The following is a 17,517-nucleotide window of genomic DNA, read 5'->3' on the forward strand; positions in this document are numbered from 1 at the left end:
ATTAAAACGATCGAAAGATAACAAACTTGCTAAGTTTCACTTACCCATGCGTACAATTAATTGACGCTCATCATTCTTCTTGTACCTTCCATGGTAGTTCGCGGCAATGTGTCGAAGACAATACCTATGTTGGACAAAGGATGGTTGCCACATTGGACCCAAAGACTCCATTGCTGCTTTGATCCCAACTCCGCGATCTGAAATGACACAGATGTTTTCCCTCGTGATAACATGTGCACGTAAATTTCGGAGGAAAAAAGCCCAAGAAGCTGTATCTTCTCATTCGACAAGAGCAAAAGCAACTGGAAGAATGTTGCGATTGCCATCTTGGACAACTGCCAATAATAAAACTTGCTTGTATTTTCCATACAAGAAAGTCTCGTCGATCTCGACCACAGGCTTGCAGAATTTGATAGCATTAACGTACTGTGGGTAACTCCAAAAAACCCGGTAGAATTGGCATCGATCGCGAAGAACTCGATCATTATGGTATGCATAGGAGGTTTCGAAGTCCACAATTGTCCCAGGATTCAACGTTCGCACCAGCCTAAACCAACCTGAAAGTTCGTTGTAAAATGCATCCCATTCTCCATGAAGTTTGACAATGGCATTTTGTTTTGCCAACCAAGCTTTTTCATAGGAGACAGTGTACCCATACTGCGATTGTATAGCTGAAATCAACACTGCATCAGCTATATGAGAGCTTGCTTTGACCATGGGCATGATGGCTTGGCATATTACTTTAGAGTCCAAGTTGGGATGATCTTGGTTGACCCCTCCAGCACAACATGTGTGAGGACCGTTGTATACTGTTAGTTCCCATCTGTTGTTTTTCCTCTTCCTCTTCGATACGCGAACCATCCAATTGCATCCGTTTTCGCGCTGGGCACAGTAGCATACATATTTTTCGGTCGTGGAGCGGTCTACTCTTGACTGAACAAAATTACGAATATTGTAATTTTTGATAGCCATCATCGCTTCTTCTTGCTTGAAAACTCATGCCTAAAGATAACTCACCATTATTTATTGATGAGTAATACTCATAGTCACCGAGATGAGGCATATCCGCAAATTCTTGCCCGTACATTGCACCATAATCAACTTTATACATGTGTGCAGGAGGGTCAGTTTGTGCCACATTTCCTGGAACTTCATTATCATCGGAGTTGAATTGCGGTGATTCTGGGTCAATGAACAGTCCAGTCTCAGGACCATCCGCACCAGGCTCACGAAGCGGTTCTTCTGGTGGAGATGATGGTTCCTCCATGCTCTCCACATTTAGGTCAAAGAACATACTACTTGCACGCCTTCCCCTTGATTTGGAAGGCATATCGACATTGAGATCGAAAAAGCTCACAGTCGAATGCCTCCCCCTAGAGCTTGAAGCCATCGCGTCAAATGGAAAATGCACAGATGATTGCGTCGATGGCATCTCCATATTAAGGTCAAAGGGATTTGCAGATGAATGTCTTCCCCTTGAACTGGACGCGATGTTGCCATACGGATTGTTCGTCGACCTACCTTGGTACATATCGTAAGGAGTTGCGGATGAATGTCTCCCCATTATGGCATTAAAATCATTATACATTACTGTCGTCGGCTGTCAACTTGATCAACTTGTTCAGTCAGCCCATAGTGGGAGCTTAATGATTGACCCCGAACAACACACACTTGAACAAAATGTGCATACATCTCAATAGCGGCGTCTGAATAATTACTTTGAGCTTCAACCATCATTTCAACATCATCATTATTCGAAAGTTCGAACGCTGTATAAGTTAATGGCAACAATGATGTTGGAAATCTATACTGCAACGACGACAGTCTTCTACTACTTCCAACATGAATATTCCTCGAAATCTTCGTTATAAGCTCCTCAAGAGTTATGGCAACTATTATATCTAAAAAAATGAAACAAACCTGATTTAATAAATTATATATGAACGAACATATAACACAATAAATTTTTTACACATCAACGAAAATAAATTAAATAATATAATTTAATATTATTACCTGCACCGTAAAACTTTTTCGACGTATGCTCCCGCTTTCCAATTTTACAAACACAAAATTTAATTGAAAATAATTAGTATAATATTTTTTTCAAATAATCATAATAAACAATAAATAAATAAAATTATAACAAAATTACTTTATAACGAAAAATCGCACGAATTTCTAAATAAAATATGAGAAGATTGTCAAAATTATTGACTCGTTAACGGAATTGTTGTATTAATTTATAAGTTGAGAGGAGAGATGTGAGAAATTAATCGACGGAGAATAGTATTTATAGCGAGGAAAGTTATACAAAACGCGATACATGCCCCGCGCTATATAAAATTATTAGGAGTAAAGATATAGCGCGGTACCTGATCCGCGCTATACCCCTACGTGGCGTATAGCGCGCTGTAGGGGCCGCGCTATACCCACGTGGCGCCAGCTCACCGTATAGCGCGGTGCAGGGGGAGCGCTATACCCCACTTAACGCCAAATCATCGTATAACGCGGTGCAGGGCGCGCGCTTTACTATTAAAGGTGTTAGATCGAGAAATATAATCTGACTGGTGTTAGATCAATGATATTACATGTCACCAGTGATATATCGAAAAAATCGTCCTATATAGATAATGTACTCAAATTTAAGATGATTAAAAATAACAATAATCATCTTTTTAATCAATAATGATATATATGTTTTTAATTTTATTACATCATTTTCCATTTTCGCACTCAATTGTTGAATATAATTAGCTTCCACAAGAAAGCTTGTATATTTGAATACAATCTCATTCGCGGTGAAGAACGTCGTAAAGTTCTATCTCAGCCTGTCGGGTTCCGCCGTTCGTCCCACTTGAGTTCTAACATGCTGTATTGTTGAGGGGCCTCCATGACTCCTTTTTACTGTTGAACAAAGCTATTGTAAGTAGGGGTGTAAACAAGCCGAGTCAAGCTCAAATATTGTCAAGCTCGACTCGAACTCGAAAACTTTAAATATAAACTCGACTCGACTCGAAAACTCGTAAATCTAAAATCTTTAAACTCAACTCGAACTCAAAAGATAATATTAAAACTCGACTCGAACTCGAAAAGGCTCAAATTCAAAAAAAAAATCAAAAACTCGATTGAAGCTCAGAACTCAAGCTCAATTCAAACTCGATTTGAAGCTCGATTCAAGCTCGACGGGTTAATGTTGATTTACTGAAAACCTATCTCATTTTATACACTCACTTTATCCCTTATTCCTCCAAGAACTACCGATGTGGGATATCAACTCACAACCAACTTTTTGCTTCAAGTCTCCGATCAGACCTCTCTTCAGTCGCACCTCCCTCCGCTACATGGTTCCTGTGTCTCTAACTTTTTTCTTATCTTCTTTCATTGCTTCTTTAATATTTTATTTAATTTCCATCTCTTCTTTGCTTTCATTTGCTTCAGTCAACAGCTGCCGCAGAGAAAGAGAAAGCTCGTGCTAACGTAAGCCTCATTTTTAAAAAAAAAATTATTGTTATTCAAACAAGGTTTGGATTTTGGAGTTTAGATTTTAAATCTTTTTGCTGTGATTGTGATTGCCTTTGTAGTGGGTACATCAGTTGAATGCTCCACTCGAGGAAATCGATCCTGAAATTGCTAACATAATCGAACTCGAGAAAGCTTGGCAATGGAAGATATTTATTTTCTAGGCAGTATATAGCTTATCCTGTATCTGTTTCATTATTGTAGTCAATGTTCAGTCACTTTTTTAATCTCCTGCTAACTTTCAAGTTTATACTGCATTGTTGAAACCTCATGAATGAATTATGGCACTAGATTTACCCCATGGTGGACATCTTTCACATGGTTATCAGGTGCTTATCATTTCCATTAACTAAAATCTTTTCTGGTGAATTTGGTTACATTTTTGTCTTCTCTTGTTAATTCTAATTGTATTTTTTCTGCATTTATTTTCTAAAGAACTAACGTATCAGGAGGCAACATTACTTTAAGGCTATTCAACTGGTGCTACTGTGTTTGAAATTCAAATTTTAAATTCTTCTTTGCATTATAAAGAAGATAACTTCTGTGTCCATATTCTTTGAGACAATGCCATATAGATTGGATGAGAGTACATGTTACATTGACTATGATCAGGTAGCTCCTCTTTCATTCTGTTTTATGTATCTACACTTGCGTAACTGTATATTGTACAAAACCAGGGATGCACCTTTTGACCAATGTTTTGTTTACTTTCCACAATCCTTTCAAGATTCACAGCTGGAACTTGTGTGGAATATTTGATATGTGCTGCATCTTTTAAGCATAATTTGACATACAAAAGAGAAATCTATATCTTTATAGTTAGATTTTCAATTGAGCGGTTTGAATTTTCAGATGTATGGAACTTGCTTGCATCTTAAATCAAATTCGATGCAGCTGTCAAATTAGCCTTAAAAATCAATACGGAGACGAAAGGTATACTTTTCTGTTTATTCAATATCCTGAAGGGCAATATTTTTATATGTTGTAAAAATGGAATATATGCTCTCACATTTCCCTTGAATTACTATTAATCCAGGAACAAAGTTGAAGGATTTTGTAGCAATCTTGGAATCATATATGAACTTTCAATCTGAAATCGCTAAGCTCTGAAAAAAAGTCGAGGAGTACGCGAAGCAATTTCCGACCATCGGTTTTTAAAAGGAAAAAATGAAATACAAGGACTAAGGCAAGGTTTGCCAGTTCTAAAGAAGTATGTGAACTGTTGTTGTTCCTACATTGTTGGTTTGATGTGTTGTAGAACTAATTATGAATTAGACTTTGTATTATTACGATTGTATATTCTTGTTGTTTTAATGTGATAAACCCTTTAATTATATATTTTGACACTATTATTATTATTACAATGTTATGTACTATTGTTGTTTTAAAGTGGTGTACTATTAATTAAACCTACATAATATTTATAAACTTTTATAATATATTTTTAATCAATCATTAATATTATATCAAATAAACCTACATAATATTAATTATACGTTGAAATTCATTTCTAAAAATACGAATGAATAAGCATCATGAAGATTTTAAACATAAAATAATGTATTTATAACACAATCAACATAAATTATTAATATTATCTAAACATAAGTATGTGAAGGATTTATTTAGAGTCACATAACATCATTTTGCATAATTTGTATTTTACATTCATGTGTATAACTTAACCCCTATCGTATAATCGAATTAAGGGATTAGGGATTAGGGATTAGGGATTAAGATTTAGGGTTTAGTATTTATGGATCAGGGGTTAATATTTAGGGTTTAGAGATTAGGGATTAGGGTTTAAGTTTTTTGTTTTAGAGTTTAGGATTCATTACAAATACATTAAATAATCGACTTGGTACTAATTTATGAGGTAAGTACAATATAATATCTTGATATTAAATGCCCAAACCATTTATATTTATGATATTTGAACCCAAAACCTCAAAATATAAAAACAATTTAAAAAAATAGTTATTAAAAATATTATCATTAAGAATATATTAAATATTTGTCATTAGATAAATATTTTTTATTAATTTAAAATAAATATAATAATATTTATTTAAAAAAAAATTTAACCATTTTCAATTTTTCTATTGTTTGGTTGTTTTTTTTCTTATTTTTTATTTTACTTTTCTACGTTGTCAAGTATTTGTGCACTAAAAAGTTAAAAAAGAAAGAAAAAAAATCAACCAAACACGTGTAATTTAATATGTGCTTAATTAAATGGGCTTTTATTTTTCTTTTAGTAATATACAATGTAACAATTGGACTTGGGCTGGTTAATTAAAAAATTAAAATTTGAGGGTAGTTGTATTATAGAATTTGAATATATTTTTAAAATTTTATAATTATCAATAGTGTATTTTTAATAATGTAATTTTAAAAAATCTAAAATTATAATATAACATTTTTTCGAGCTACTCACGAGCTTTTCGAGTCGAGTATCGAGTAGCTCGTTTCGGCTCGTTAAGAACTCGAGTCGAGCTTGAGCTCGAGTCGAGCTTGAGCTCGAGTCGAGTCCATTCGTTCCGAATATTTATCGAGCCTTGATCGAGTCGATCTCGAGTAGCTCGCGATCTGTCTCATCTCATTTACAGCCCTAATTGTAAGAATGTTTGCCTCCCTTTTCAATTAATAATAATGATATGATATGAGTAAATTATGCATTACCTAAAATATTAATTTTAGTTCATTTTATTACTTAAACTTTTAATGTTTCTTAAAATCATACCTAAAATTTAATTTTTGTTTCATTTTAGTATATTTATTCAAAATTTAATGTTAAATTTTAATTTTTTAAAATTTATGTATTAAAACGGATCAAAACTGGTAATTTAAATATTAAACTGTTAAATTTTTAATAGTGTGATACTAAAATAAATCAAAAACTAAATATTATGTATAATTTTAAAAAATAAAAATTTATATTTTAAAACAAATAAAAATTAATAATTTAAATAATAGATGCGTAGTTTGTCATAATAATAATAATAATAATTAAGCAGAAGGCAGCTGCTTGCTAGGGGAGCATTCAGTCTTTTCAGACAAGTCTTTTTAGTACTAGTTTGTGTTATCCTTTTCCTTTAGGTAAGGAAACGTTTGCTTGGTATAATCTTAAAATTGTGTTTTTGCTAAATTTAGACGTTGCTGAGGGGGAAAACCAACCTTTTGTTTAATTTTATTTTTATAAATTTTCATGGTTTCTCAAAATGACAACTTTTGAAGAATAATAAATATATAAATACCACGTCTCAAAAATAGATGAAATATATTAAAATTTAAAAATGATAATACGACACAATATGAAAAATAAACAAATATATAAGTATTTTTAGGGTGTAAAAAGCTAACCCGGCCTGTAAAACTGACTGAAACCAACTCGAGTCAAAATTGTTTTTGATTTGCGCTGTGACGATCCGAAACCGACTCGAGTCGGAATTAGTGTTGACCTGAACCCCAGTTGGACATAAAAATTGTGGATCTAAACTCGACCTGCACCCGACTTGAACCCGAATTGAACCGAAAATATGACACCCGAAACTAACCTACATCTGGATTATATGAACCCGAACCGAGATTGATATGATAAATAACTGGTATTACCCGACCTGTTTTCAACCTGACCTATTATGAACCTAACATGTTTTCAACATGACCTGTAAATTATCCGACTTGTTAATGATCTGATATAATATTTACTTGACTTGACATTTACCTGAATTATATATTACCATTGATGAAATTATAAGATTTTAATAAAATTGACTTTATAATAAATCATACTAATTAATATGATTAATTTTTAAATGTTATAATAAAATATTAATTATGATAATTAAATTAATAAATATATTTATTATATTAATTATGATTCTTATATTATAAATCTTCAATATAATCATTAATTTTATTTTATTAAGTAATTTATGTATTGAATATTATTAATTAAATTAATTATAATGATTACAAGTTAGAATAATTTATTGGCATTGAACATGGTTAATAAAATTATTTTAAATGTAAATTATATAGTTTAATTTATGTGAAGAAAATTTATCTAACAATTATAACATATATAAAACATAATATAAAAGATAAATTTAATTGATATTGATAATGTAAATAACATTTGATATAAAATTTAAATAACATTTGATTTATTACAATTTATTACAATAAAATCACAATAAAATGAACAAAAATAAATTGTTTTTTAAACTCTATGATCTTATAACAAAAGTTTTATAAGGCTAAAAATCTAACTTTACTACCAGAAATTTCTTCATCGAGTTTTTGTATATGTCATCACTCATTTTATCCGAGTGGTGACATGTGGTGGTTTTCATATTATAATACAATAATATAATAAATTTGTGGCAATGTGTATATATATATGCATATAGTATAGTTGGCATATTAGATATATCATATCATATAGTGTATAATTTTTTCTATTTTAAATAATAATTAGCATGTTATATAGTACATATTAAATAATAGTTGCATTGCATATCATATAGTTTCTTATCAAATAATTGCACATTATATTTGATATTAAATAATTAGTATATTACATAGTTTATATTATATATTTAGTATATACTATATAGTTTGCATGTTAGAATAAATAGTTCATATTAGTATAGCCCATTTTAAATAATAAAAATCCAAAATAATAGTCAATTTCATTAGATAATAGTCCATTTACATAGTTTTTCCAAAGGCTCAAATAAATAGCCCACATTGTTACAAATATATGCTTAAATAAATATATAAAAAATATAAAAAACAAAAATCCTAAATTGTTTGATTCTTAGTAGCCAATTTTTGGGGGAAATTTTGTTGCTTTGAAAAGTTAAAGATGAAGCATTTATGGTGGCCTAGCTTTTTAGGTGATGACATCACTAATCCTTGTAAAAAAATACAAACTAATCTCCACCCTTAAGTAGCCTTCATCCAAGGGTCATTATTGCTCCAATCCATGTGAAAGAAACACAAATTCATGTGAGCCTTTGGATGAGAAGCTAGATCCAATGGCTCTCATTAAACCACATCATGCATCCAAGTGAAAAAGCAAGAACTATCTTAACCATTGGATCAAGATTGGATCCAATGGCTAAGATTTCATCATCCAAAGGAGGTGCACTCCCTACCGGCGCGTCCCAACTGGTCGGAGACCTCGTCGGCGAGCCGCAGCCGCGTGGGTCACACGTGTTGGTCCGATCATCTTCCTCGTCGAGTCGCCACCACACCGTTGTCGTTCCTCCTTTGTCGCCGGTCATGTTTCAAGCATGCAAAAAAAAATATATATAGTTCAACTATATAATTTATATATATCGTTCATATGTAAACCATATATATTATATAGTATATAAATATCAAATATAGTACATAGTTTATATATAAACTATAGTTTTTATATATAATTCATTGTGAACTATATAGTTTATATATTTAGTATATACTATATAAATAGTTTATTAATTAATGTATTCAACTATATAATATTCATACATATAGTATATACTTTGAATTTATATAATTTATACTATATAAATTAATAGTATATATTATATGTATGGACATTCTATAGTTTATACTATATAATTTATATATATATATATATAGTTTATATATACTGTATAGTTTATATATACTAATAAACTATATAGTTTATATATACTAATAAACTATATAGTTTATTAATATAAACTATATATATATATATATATATAAACTATATAGTTCATATATGCACTACATAGTTTATATACAATATATAAAACTATAAATATAAACTATATAGTTTATTCCATTTTGAAATGAATGTAATTTATTCTATTTTTTAAATTTGCTTCACATTTTATATTTATTTTGATTTCATTCTTTTGTGTTCTTTACTTTATTTAAATTTTAATTCGTTCATTTTCGTATTTATTCAATCTAGTCATTAAATTTATAGTTGCATATGAATTTGGCACATTCTTATTTATATTTTGTAATTAGCCCATAACTTTTTAAATGGGTATAATTTAGTCATTTTCTATATTAATTTCAACCTTACATTTTAAAATTATTTCGATTTGGTCCCTCATCAATGCATGTTGTTTAATTTATTTAAATTTTTATTTGTAATTTCATATTTGTTTAATTTAGTCCTTAATTTTATATTTTTCATAAAATCTATTCATGATTATTTATATTATTAATAATTTACTCTAAATCATATATAATTACCGATTTCAATTCAATGTTCACAAAAGACGAAAATAATTAATCCAAAAATAAAAATTGAACTAAATTCGTATCTGATAAAGATCCGACCTGAATTTTATCTACCGATGATGTGACCCGATCTGAACGATATCTACCTGAAGTCTATCTGAACTTGTTTAACCTGGTCTTTAACTGCTCCGGACCTAAACTGTTTTGACCTGAACTGACATTGATCCGAACTTGAAGTAACCTAACTTGAACCCAAACTGAATTTGATATCAAATCAACTTGAAAATGACTCGATCTAATTTGACTTGGACCCGACTTGATTGAGTCGAAGCATCAAATTGACTTGACTTGACATATATCCAATTTTACCCAACCTGACAGGATCCAACTGAAACTTAAACGATTACCCGATTTTACATCACTAAGTATTTTAAAATCAGTAGAGGAATTTTAAATTTAATTACATCAAGATCAAGCGTACAAAATTACAAGTGAAAGTTGCAATCATGATTATTGGTTGTCTAAAAAGTGAACAATCTTCACGGAATCACTCGACCTTCTCAAGAGATTTTAATTCTTTTTTATTAAGCACATGAACGAACGTATTAAAGAAAGGGATTTTTCCTTTCTTTTCTTTTTAAATTTTTTTTTTGTCTCGGACATGAATAAGCTGTCAGTGGAACAAAACATGTGATACGTAATAATTGCACGGAAAAATGTTAGGATTGTTGGGCAATAAATCTAGTATGAATAATTTTCCTATAATCAGATTAGTAAGAATACGAAATAAAAGCGGAAAAATAATACCCAAAATTGATAACGGAGTTCAGCCAATTTTATTTACGTCTCCGGACTGCTGCAGATCTTTTACTAAGAGAGAAAATTTACAGGTGTTTATAAAACACTCACTACTCACAAGAAAGCTCTTTGGTAATGGGAGAAAGAAATGATTTGAGATTTTGAAGCTAAATGGGCTAGGATATTTATAGTTGAGCCTTAGGGATTAATATTGTAAATACCCTAAAAACACAATGACTAAAATTGCAATATTCTCATTTCCATTTCAACAATAGTTGCCTATTTATTGCATCGAATTTCTAGGATTTCGATGGCCTTATTTTGCTGAAAAATATAGCCCCTTTCTTTGATTTTTCTCCAACAACCTCCTACTTGAAGACTGATTTTAATTTGTCTTCACACCTCGATCAATGCAACAACATTTCTGGTCTTGTTACTCTAGCATGCTAACTGAAGTTGAACACAACTTCAGTTTGTTCGTAGTCACCGTCTTTGTTAACATGTCTGCCGGATTTTGAGCTCCATTAATATTTTCAAGTTTCAAAATCCCATCTTCCAGAAGAGACCGGATAAAATAATATCGCAATTGTATGTGCTTCGTTCTGGAATGAAAAGACGGATTTTTTGCTAGATTGATAGCACTTTGACTGTCGCAATACAAGACATTGTTTTCTTGTTTCTTGCCTAACTCTTCCAAGAAACTTTGAAGCCAAATCATCTCCTTACTGGCTTCTGTAACAACGACATATTTTGCCTCAGTTGTGGAGAGAGCAACTATCTTCTGTAGTTGAGAAACCCAACTCACTACAGTACCTCCCAGAGTATAGACATACCCTGTAGTGCTCTTTCTGATGTCAACATTTCCGGCTAAGTCAACATCTACGGCTAAGTCAACATCTACATAGCCTGTCAGTATCGTATCTCCACCTTTAAAACAAAGTGCTTTGTTTGTAGTACCTCGCAGATATCTGAGGATCCTTTTGACAGCTTCCCAGTATACCTTACCTGAATTATTCATGTACCTACTAACAGCTCCCACTGCATGAGCAATATCTGGTCTGGTACAAACCATGGCATATATCAGACTTCCAATTGCTGAGGCATATGACACATTCACCATGTGTGCACGTTCTTCCTCCGTCTTTGGTGACTGTTCTTTGGAGAGTCTAAAATGAACACCTAAAGGTGTACTTACTGGTTTAGCATCTTGCATGTTGAACCTGGAGAGTACTTTGTTGATGTACTCAGCCTGCGATAACATCAAAGTCCCCGACTTTGTGTCTCTCTTGATCCTCATCCCAAGAATCTACTTTGCAGTGCCCATATCTTTCATAGCAAACTACTTCGACAATTTTTGCTTCAAGTTTATAATCTCTTGCATGTCTGAGCCTGCAACGAGCATGTCATCAACGTACAACAATAAAATAATGAAGTTGTTGTCGAACCTCTTGATGTAGCAACAATGATATGCTTGACATCTGGCAAAACCACTGCTACTCATGAAACTATCGAACTTCTTGTACCACTGTCTAGGATCTTGTTTTAAACCATACAAGCTATTCTTCAACCTACCTACTAGGTTTTTCTTGTTTGCCTTTATGAAGCCTTATGGATGCCTCATATAGATTTCTTCCTCCAAATCACCATGAAGGAAAACTGTTTTTACATCTAACTGCTCAAGATGTAAATTCTATGCAGTTACAATTTGCAACACCAGTTTGATTGTAGACAGTTTTACGACTGGAGAGAAAATTTCATTGTAGTCAATACATTCTTTCTGCTGAAAACCTTTGACAACCAATCTCGCTTTGTAGCGTTTGCTCCCATCGTGCTCTTCTTTGATCCTGTAAATCCACTTGTTGTGGAGCACTTTCTTGCCTAGTGGTAATTCAACTAATTTCCATGTCTGATTTGACATAAGCGAGTCTATCTCATCTTTCATGGAAGACTTCCACTTAATTGAATCCTCCACTTGCATTGCTTCATCATAACACTCTGGTTCACCATTGTCAGTCAGCAACAAGTAGTGCAAAGAAGGAGAATACCGTTGAGTTGGTTTAGGAATTCTGGAGGAGCGTCTCAGTTCTGGTGTGTGTGGTTCTTCTTGAACTACTTCAGGATTGATCTGAACATCATTTCCAGAAATCTCCTCAAACTCAACAAATTCCTTTGTTTCAGCTTCGGTATTGGAGCTACTTGATTCTACAATTGACCTATCTTTGTACATCACAATCTCATTTAAATTTACATTTCTGCTTCTGATGATTCGATTTTCGTAATCCCAAAACCGGTAACCGAACTCATCACCGCCATAACCAACAAAGGCACATTTGTTGGACTTAGCATCAAGTTTACTTCTTTCAGCAGAGTCTATATGTACATAAGAAATACAATCAAACACTCTTAAGTATGAAAGTTTTATTTCTTTCTTGCTCCAAACTTCCTCTAGTATTCCGCCATCCAAGGGAACTGAGGGCCCACGATTGATCAGGTAAGTTGTAGTGTTGATAGCTTCAGCCCATAGCAATTTGGGCAAGCCGGCGTGTATCCTCATGCTTCTGGCACGTTCATTCAAAGTTATGTTCATGCGCTCTGCTATGCCATTTTGTTGCGATGTCATGGGAACTGTTCTCTCCATCTTGATCCCATTGTTTGCGCAAAATTCTCTGAATCTACTATTTTTGTACTATCCTCCATTATCAGACCTCAACCGCTTAACTTTCAAACCATTCTCGTTTTCCACCATGACCTTCCATTTTCTGAATGTATCAAAGACTTCTGATTTCTTCTTCAGAAAATAAACCCACACCTTCCTTGTAGAATCATCGATGAAGGTGACATAATATAATGAGCCTGCAAGAGATGGAACTGGAGATAGTCCCCCCATACATCAGTATGAACCAACACTAACTTTTCAGCCTTGGATGTCTTACAAATCTTTGCAAAACTGACTTTCTTTTGTTTGCCAAAGATACAATCCCCGCATAGTTCGACATCTACATTATTTAGATTCGGCAACTTCCCTTTTGACAAAAGTGTCTTCATCCCTTTTTAGCTCATATGACCAAGCCTTTGGTGCCATAGGTTTGATTTTCCATCAGCATCTGCTGCAACAATGATATTCTCTAAGTTTGAGGTTACATAGAGAGTACCAGTCTTCTTACCACGAGCAATGACGAGTGCTCATTTGGTAATCTTCCATTCACAGCCTGAAAAGGTTGTGTTATATCCTTCTCCATCAAGTTGTCCTACAGAAATCAAATTTCTTTTGAGGCCAAGAATATGTCTCACTCCTTTCAGCGTCCAGGTGGTTTGGTTTGGCAGCTTTAATCGAATGTCTCCTTTTTCGAAGATCTTCAAGGTTTCATCATCAGCTAGATGAACCTTCCCAAAATCACCACTGACATAGTTCTCCATGATTTCTTGGCATGGGGTGGAGTGGAAAGATGCCCCTGAATCCAAGATCTATGATTCAATCAGACTGTTGATGCTTAAAATCATGTCATCACCTGTCTCCTCTGTCATGTTGGCTTTCTGTGCACCGGTATCTTTCTTCAGTGCTCTGCAATCTCTTTTAAAGTGACCATTCTTGCCATAATTATAACATGTAAAATCTTTCTTTCCCGTTCTTGATTTTCCTCTTCTGGATTTGGATCTGCCACAATTTGAATTTCTCTCTGAAGTTCTCCCTCTGGACTCTGTGTGTGCAAGGCTGAGGAAGTTGATGCTTTACCTGATTCTCTCCGTCGAATTTCTTCGCTCAGTACCAAATCCCAAACATCGTCGAATTTCAATTTACTATTTCCCAACGAGCTGCTAACTGCTATAACAGTAGCATTCCAACTGTCTAGTAAAGATGATAAGAGAATTAAAGCTCGAACTTCATTATCAAATTCAATTTCCACATAACTCAACTGTGTTGTGATTGTGTTGAGCTCATTTAGGTGTTGAGCCACTGATGCCCCTTCCGCCATCCGCAAATTAAATAATCGCCTCATCAAGTGCACTTTGTTTGAGGCCGATGGCTTCTCATACATACTGGAGAGAGTCGCCATAAGACCCGCTGTGGTCTTTTCCTTTGCTATGTTGAAAGCAACATTGCGGGACAACGTCAGTCGGATAACTCCGAGGGCTTGTCTGTCGAGAAGAGCCCAGTCTTCATTCTACATGCCCTCTGGTTACTTTCCTGAGAGAGGTTGATATAGATTTTTATGATACAGAAAATCATCAATCTGCATCTTCTAAAAATCAAAGTCCGCACCATCGAACTTCTCAATTTTCACATTCCCTTCGTCTGCAGCCATCACTCCCACTTGAATCTGGCTTCATTGGATCGTTTCTGAAATTTCTGCGAACCGCCGTGTATTAGAACACCTCCGTAGACAAATTCGTATCGCCGACAAAATTTTTACTATTCATAAAATTCACTATTCATATGAATAGTAATAAATAGTAACCTCGTAAAAAGTTGACAAAATTCACAACCAAAAGCTATGATTACCAATTATTGAGAAATAAACCAAGTACGAGTAATTTCCCTATAACCAGATTAGTGAAAATGCGAAATAAAAGCGAAAAAATAATACCCGAAATTGATAACAGAATTTAACCAATTTTACTTACGTCTCCAGACTGTTGCAAATCTTTTATTAAGAGAAAAAATTTACAGGTGTTTACAAAACACTCACTACTCATAAAAAAGCTCTCTAGTAATGGGAGAAAGAAATGATTTGAGATTTTAGGATGATTTTGAAGCTAAATGGGCTAGGGTATTTATAATTGAGTCTTAGAGACTAATCTTGTAAATACCCTAAAAATGCAATGACTAAAATTGCAATATTCCCATTTTCATTTCAACAATAACTGCCCATTTATTGCATCGAATTTCTAGAATTTCGGTGGCCTTATTTTACTAAAAAATACAGTCCCTTTTTTTGACTTTTCTCCAACAAGGGTTCATAAGAAATTTTGTATCAAAGAACAAATATGTTGAATATCCATTTTACAAATTCATTTAAGGGGAAAACCACGAAAATAGTTTTACCCCAATGAAACATGAGATCTTTACATAATTCAATGGCAATTAACATGGGAGACGTTAAGCAACTTATGAGGAAAGGATTACCATCAAAGTTTGAGTTTCGAGATGTGCTTCGATTTCTAAATAAACTTGTGTGTGTCAGGGATGACAGCGACTAATACGGATACGGTTAGACTTTCTAAATTTTCTTATATTTGGAGGATCCTTTGAGGATATGTTCGGTATGTGTACTTCGAATTTGGATTTAGGCCAGAGGGGATCATATCAAATAGAAACGAAGCTTTGTTCAGATTCTCGATGTGTAACTAAAAGAAATGTTGTAAGTAGCCAATCTCGGAGAGCTGAAAAAAAAACGGTTACTCGTTTCTTTTACCAAGTTTAACTCTTACATGGAAGTTATGGAAACTTTGAAGTTAGTTCCCAGTTTGTACCTTTTCTCTCACTTGGGGTCCCAGAAGAGATATTACCAAGCAACCATCAATCGGAACCGACATCAACGCCCTTTTTATTCAGAAAATCCTTGGCTTCGGCTATGTCCTATAAACATACCTCAACATTCGGACTTCTCAAAAGATGTTTAGAAGAAAATGTCCCAACCCCAGTAGATATTACCATACTCCACTTAAAATCATAATGGAAAAACGAGAGGAGAGGAAACGGAAAGGGGAAGAAGTACGCGAATAAAACGAGTAGAGAAGTAAAGTACCAGCTGCAGCAGCAGCAACGCTTCTTGAGGGCAAGTAGGGAATCGCATTAGACCAACTCCAACCATTAATAAACCATAGCATCCAAGTGTGATACAATAAAATAGATAGGCAGCTGGAAAAAAAATATCGTAACAAGTGGCAATGCATTAGAATAAGTCGGCATAAATAAAACAGAACATCGAAGCAAAGAAAGAAACTCACCAACCAAGTATGGATTCGTGGTATTATGGATGCCTGCAAGAGTCCGCTCCAAAGCGCAGAGAGAATTTTTAGAACATGCTTCATTGGAGTGGCAATGCAAATTAGCAACTTGAACCTTTAAACAGATACAGAAAAATTGTGCAGTTGAAAACGGACCGAACAAGCAATGAGAAGCTAAACTGTGAAAAGAAGCAGACAAAATCACGAAGAAAGTTCTTGAGATAAACAGAAACAATAATAAGTTTGTCTACTCTTCATTATCAGTTGGGAAAGAAAAAACGAACAACACAAGTAGAATAACATGCTTAAGAAATAAAGAAAGGTCTTGCCGAAATCTTTAACCGATTGTACTAACAAGTGCCCTAAGCACACTCATCAAAGTTACCATACAGCTCCTAAATGCGTTGGAAATGACAAGTTATCAACGAAGACATTCCATATAAGATTATGAGTTATGACTATAAAATAGTACTCCATAAAAACTAACTTGAAAGAGTTCCTTAGGGGCACTTGTTAGCAATAGCAAACCCATCTTTAATATATCTAGTTTACTCTAATCTAACCACAAAATCAGTAGTAACAAAGTTTTGATTGTCCCATTGAAGAATTAGTAGCTTCATCTTTCAAAGCTAAAGAGAACAAAAAAGAAGAAAAATGTTATTAGACATGGCCATTCCAGAAACAATTTTCACATCAAGGAACAGAGACATGGAAAGGAAAACAAATTAACTCAAAGCTCTACCTCAAAACGTCCACAACATCAGCTGGGATCAGCTACCTCTCAAATCTATGTTAGTAAGCTAAACACCTAAAACCAATTTAAATGATGGAAAATAAACGCTCACAAGAAAAGAAAAGCAACCCAAACAGATCGAAACCCTGCCATATAGCTAATAAAAAGTTTTTTTTTCAAAGTACAATTTGCCTTTTGCATCGAAGGAACCCAAAGCCTATGGCGAGATTCCCATTTAAAAAGATCATTTGGAAGTTTCAATTTACAATTTCCGTTTCCTC

General features: G+C 33.5%; 1 pseudogene; it reads right to left on the reverse strand.

The window, feature by feature from the left end:
• Positions 1-345: 345 nt before the first annotated feature.
• On the reverse strand, positions 346-16,590 carry LOC120200935 (annotated as a pseudogene).
• Positions 16,591-17,517: the final 927 nt, after the last annotated feature.

The sequence above is a fragment of the Hibiscus syriacus genome, unplaced genomic scaffold (genome assembly GCF_006381635.1).
Source record: "Hibiscus syriacus cultivar Baekdansim isolate YM2019G1 unplaced genomic scaffold, ASM638163v2 tig00006666_pilon, whole genome shotgun sequence".
NCBI classification, from domain to species: Eukaryota; Viridiplantae; Streptophyta; class Magnoliopsida; order Malvales; family Malvaceae; genus Hibiscus; species Hibiscus syriacus.